Genomic DNA, 6,000 nt, shown 5'->3' on the forward strand with positions numbered 1-6,000 from the left:
TAGGGTGTCCAGAACTATCACGACAACGAAAAATTAGAACTCACTCATAAAATTGAAATTATGTACATTACAATACATCACTTTATTGCCATATCCATACTATAAAGCAAATCCAATTCGAATTGAAAGAGTTCGACACAATTTTTTAAGGTTCATCAATTACAAACTATCCACACCCACTGACCAATTTCATTAGGTTAATTACATTAAATTACTTGATTTAACTGACTTATCTTACGAAAGAACTACGAGCAATTCGGTACTTTTATTCGAATTAGTTAACGGCTTAATGGATGCACCTGACTTAACAACGTCCCGAGTATCAATTCGTAAAACGAGGCTTCCTGAGTTGTTCTTTGTTCATTCATCTAAAACCAACTATCTTATTATTTCCCTCCAAAGGCTACATAGGCTCGAAAATAAATTCAGTTCCGTTGATATTTTAGTTCATACTAAAATTTAAAACAGAAATTTATAAAATTTTGTTTCGCTACATTATTATATTAAATAATCTATAACTTACTTTTTTATGTAAGTATTTAACTTATATGTTAATTTTTGTTATTTGCTCCTGGCAGGTATTAATACCTTTTTTCTCTCTTTTTTTGGTTGTGGTTGTATTTATGTGAGTTGCATTCTTTCATTTTGTTCCTATCTTATTTTGTTGCTGTACATATTTGAATTGCAAATCCTCTTCATGAAGCTTGGAATAAATATATTATATTATTATGTTAATTTGAATGCACTAATTTTTACTTGTTTCGTGTAAAAGCCGACGGGCGTACATGAATAAATAGATACTTCATATGTCATTTTAAAATTTTATTTAAACCATGCATCCATGCTAATAAAGTTTTTAAATAAAGAAGTTCTAATTACAAAAAAAATTACAATTATTTTCGGGTGTAATTGTAACTTTTCTTTCGAACATCGTAATACGTGTGTCTGAGTGGCATCAGGTTTATGCCAGTAGTAACTGCGGTTATTCATTTGGAAACATTATGGTAAGATAAAAAAAAATGTAATTTATAGAACAGCTGACCGAGCGCGGAGAAATAATTATTACTATAAAGGTGTTCTTATACGAACGTTTTGTAAACTGCACAACAATAAGAAATTTATGTAAACTTTTTGTTTGGACATTAACATTTTTCATGAAAAGTTTAAAAGTGTATACATATAAATATTAAACTATGTATTATTTTTTCTCGTTATAGTGTTATATTAGCCAATTTCTGTTTAAAGTAAGACTCTAATGATACCGGCAACTCCTTCTAATCACCGAAAGGGAGGTTTAGTTTTTTATTACTGGTAGAATCCATTTTAATCACCCACTTTAGAAAACTTGCTAACCTTGAAAACATATTATTATTGTCTAAAGTAGAAACTTTTGCAACAAAAATATTAGCCCTCAACAGGCAACTATCGTTGCTCGGAGTTTTGTTCGGAAAATGTTCAGCTTGTTACTTCTACCATCTATTTTAATTGCCTTTTAAAGAAAATCTCGGCTCTGGAAGTGATATCAGGTGGAAATTTTGCCCCTAGCCTCGTTCTGAGAAGTAGTGTTGTTAGTTGATAGAAACTACTAACAAACTAGATGGGTTTACTTGTAATTTTGTCTTTTTAGTTGGTATTGGAACGAGAAATGAGAAAATGAGAAATTGGTAAGTTTTTAGATTCTCACGGCCAAAAGCATTTTTGTTGTTTGTTTTTGGGGTGTTTAATCCGGTGTTATGCCGTGTTGCGCTAACTCCTTCTTTAGCCGACGTTTCGGACAGCGTTGCAGTGTCCATCATCAGGGCAGATCCGGTAGATCCGAAGATGTGTAAGTTTTGGTTGTCGAGTTTGTGCTTATTTGTTTGTGGCCTGGGCCCGTCCAAGTGCGAAATGCCAACGGAAGTGGCGACATCTTGTGGCGAATTGCTTGCTGTGCTTTCAGAATTCGCCACAAGATGTCGCCACTTCCGTTGGCATTTCGCACTTGGACGGGCCCAGGCCACAAACAAATAAGCACAAACTCGACAACCAAAATAAACACATCTTCGAATCTACCGGATCTGCCCTGATGATGGACACTGCAACGCTGTCCGAAACGTCGTCTAAAGGAGTTTGCGCAACACGGCATAACACCCCAAAAACAAACAACAAAAATGAGAAATTTCTTCTTATTTTCCATAAGACCTAGGCTTGTATTTTGATGATAGAAAAAATGTAAACTTACAACTTTTTTGTTGTAAAAAACTAAAAGTATAATCTCCTTTCTAAATAAGTCATCTCCGGACTTCTGTGATGCGTCCCCTGCCTTGGGGCAGGTAATAGAAATGTAGTATATTGGATAAAATAAGCGAAAGATTTTGTAAGATCTCGTATAACTCTTCTCTAAATACTATAAAATAAAGTCGCTGTTCGTGTCTGTCTGTTTGTTCTCTTAGTTCTTCTAAACTACGCAACGAATGTTGATAGGGTTTATAGAATTTCTTCCGGAAGGTTTATACGAATATATAAATGCATGCATATTATATTTATAGAATGTATAAAAAAGTCAATGTTTTGTAATCAAGTCGTAAAATATACTTTCGGGAGCTTACATTACTAACGCTGGCTAAGCCTTATGAGATACATCAAAATAATGTACTACGGAATTGTATATATTTAAAACGCCTATATCTAAGTCCACAAGTGTATAATCTTTCGCCCAAGGATAACCCCCAGCAATGCTGGGTACACGTCAGCTAGTAATAAATAAGTTGACTTCTGAAGTTTAGCAATGGTATTTCTTACTGCTTCGTGTTACTCGAAAATTGTGAAATTGCACTCAGATTTATATTGTGATCGACAAAAAGGAATAGGGCTATACGGTTGATCACAAATAATAGGATATATCAATAAAAATATCGCTGGCTTAACTAATATCTACTTTTGTCATAGTAATGGTTCAGGAGAGCCAAGAAATGTTTTCAATTGTGGGAATGAAAACGAGAAGCATACGTCGACATCAAAATTCTAGTGTGAAACGCCGTGAATAACACCAGGCTCATTGTTCAAAGCCTTATGCTGTAAGTACACTGATTTCCGTTTTATAGCTAGGATTAGGAAAAACCAACAACATTAGACAAACCTCAGCTTAATCTTGGTCTTTTATAATTTTTCCCATAAAAAAATATTTAATCAATACATTACCCACTACATGGGTTGAGATCCTTTGTTGAGAGCCGGCGCATATTATGTGTTGTTAGTTTCGTAGTAAGGATTTATTAGCATCGTTATTATCTGTCCTTCCAGGTGTTGATTATATTTTGTACGTAGGAGACACCTTTAGGGTATTTTATGTCTGCATGACACAAATTACTGCCCGACCCCACCTAGTTAGCGACTCAATTAACGGAGCGTCCTTCCTGGGAAAAATTGCTTTTCAAACAGGTCGTGTATCGAAGCTTTAGAACGTAGAAAGTTTAGGCATTTTACCCGGTACGATGGGAAAAACTAATTACCTGTTTTGTACAGCTTAAAAGCTGTTTCAGGAAATTGTAATCCAATTTCGTGATATTTTGTAAAATCTACACTGTTTAATGTTTTATCAGCGGTTTTATCATGTATGCATCATAAATTTCGAAAATTTGTCTACCTGGGCTTTTTGGAACCCAATAACAGAGTTAATGCATTTATAGCTTGGGATTTGATTTATAGTATGTTTATAAAGGTCTGCGTTATCTTTTCGTTATTGCAACAAACAAATATACTGATTATTTCTACTATACTAAATGGTTTTGTAAACAATAGCCGGGAACTTAGGATCACACTGGTGTTTTGAGTTAAGCTTGGTTTCGGTAATGCCATAATCATATTTATTAGTGACACGAAGCTCTATGTCGTACATACAGCCCTATAGAGATCCAATTGGGCATATGAGCATGCCAATCTTTATTTGCTTTTATCTAAAAACAATGTTTTTGTAGATAGGCCCCTGTGATCCTAAACCCCCGACCTGATTTCCAAAGTAAACAATGGATTAAGTTATTGCCTTTGTTAACATGACTTCATATCTCATAAACAGTATATTTATTTCCCGGAATAAAATCAAATAAAATGCAAATTATATTCTGCTCAGTTTTTTCAGAATCCTATTTCATTACGAAATAGGATTCTGGAAATTTGGGAATTACGGGATTCGTTATTATTTTGAATTAAGATATGCTTTTTATGATAAGCTTCAAACAAAACCTAGGTAATAACCAGTGGCGGTCATTGACTATTCAGTGAGCTAGAGTGGTAAGATTGAATTTTTTTTTTCAAAATTAAGACCAAAAATTAAAATCAGTTTGGAGATGTTGCTTTTCCCAAACTGAAAGAGTAAATTATCTTTCTTTGAACTTTTTTCAGAAATAAGGTCGGCCTTCTATACTAATAATAACTTAGTTAAGCATTTCATTTATTGTAAAGACAAAGAAGATACATTAAGCCACTCTAGCATTTACAAACTCAATTGCACCTATTGCCCGGCAATCTTTATAGGTAACACTGCGCGTAACGTAAATATTCGAATAATAGTTTAACAACACAAAGTTTAATAACACAAAGTGTTTGACAACTACGGGTTTTTCAGAATTTACCGAACATTACCAAATAATACATAAAAATAAAATTGGAATACGTTTTAATAATTTAAAAGCATTAGAAATAACTGCCCATTTTTAAATAAACAGTTATAATTAACCTACAGTCCAATTTTAAAGTATTTCCCTTTGTCCCTATGTAACCTCCACCCTTTTCCTGCCCCTCTACCTACCCCTCCACCAGCCTGTCTTTGATGCTCTCTTTCTCTCACACATGTTTTCTCCTTAGTTTATTTACCTTGTAATTGTCCTCTGTATTTAATATAGTTTATATTTCCATTGTCCTGAAGAAGGTTAAGTGCAACTACCACATCACGGGCAAGTGCCTAGCTTTGTAGTCTAAAGGTGCCTAATAATTGTAATAACCATGTCGCTGAAAAAAGAAAAAACTGTATAACTCAATGAAGTGGTTTAAAACAAAGTAAAAATAAATCATTCCCTAATGATATATTATTATATATAATTTTCAATCTCACCACCCTAGCTCACTGAAAAGTCACGGACCGCCACTGGTTAGTAACTAGGTTTATAAAAAAATAGTACCTATGTACATGTCAATACATTTTTGTGAAGTATTTTCGAATTAAAAAATTAAATCGTATTTTCATCATAAATCTTGAGCCATTAGTCAACATTTACAATCATCATAATATTTTCTCCATGAAGTATCTCTCTTCAGGAATGGTTGGTATATTAAAATAAATATAAAGTGTCCTCTAAAAAATTGCACGTGCCTTTTATTTTCCTTTGCATAACGTAGTCGACAACCACATAAATAAACAGCAAAAGAGACGCAAAGTGACAGAGTAGAGGGGCGCAACTTGATGGCTTGCCAAGTTTGGGGGAGGTTTTGCCGGGTCTCGGGGCACGTAAACACCCCCTGAGCTTCCTGCGCCCCTGTTCCCTTACCCTCATACGCCTCTCCATGCCTGCTGCCAATTAAAACGTGAGCAGCGTACAAGCAAAGCATGAAAAGCCTTTTCGTGATATATTACAGCCTCCAAACTGCTTCCTTACAAATCTATTTAATATGGTCGGTGAGAAGTTGGCGAGTCATCTCCCAGAGGTATTTAGGAGAGTGTTTTTTTATTCAGGAATACGAAGAGTGAAATGTTTTTTAACCCTTCATAATATTGTGCTCGAGTTTGCCACGAAAAATTTAGTCGGAAGAGGTTTTGCTATTTTGATATTCATAATACATTTCATACCGAAGCTTAATAAACATCGCTGAAACATGAAATAGAAAATAGATAAGACATCGAACGTAGAACCCCGGTCTTATTCATTCTAGACAAGACAAACAGAAATGTCAACCGATGTCTCATAAAAATTAAAATCGGATAGGTATAGCCTAGACACTATCTACGTTGCAAACCTATTCGGGTAG

This window comes from Hesperophylax consimilis, chromosome 3 (genome assembly GCF_061612785.1).
Source record: "Hesperophylax consimilis isolate HC1 chromosome 3, BYU_Hcon_1.0, whole genome shotgun sequence".
Lineage (NCBI taxonomy): Eukaryota > Metazoa > Arthropoda > Insecta > Trichoptera > Limnephilidae > Hesperophylax > Hesperophylax consimilis.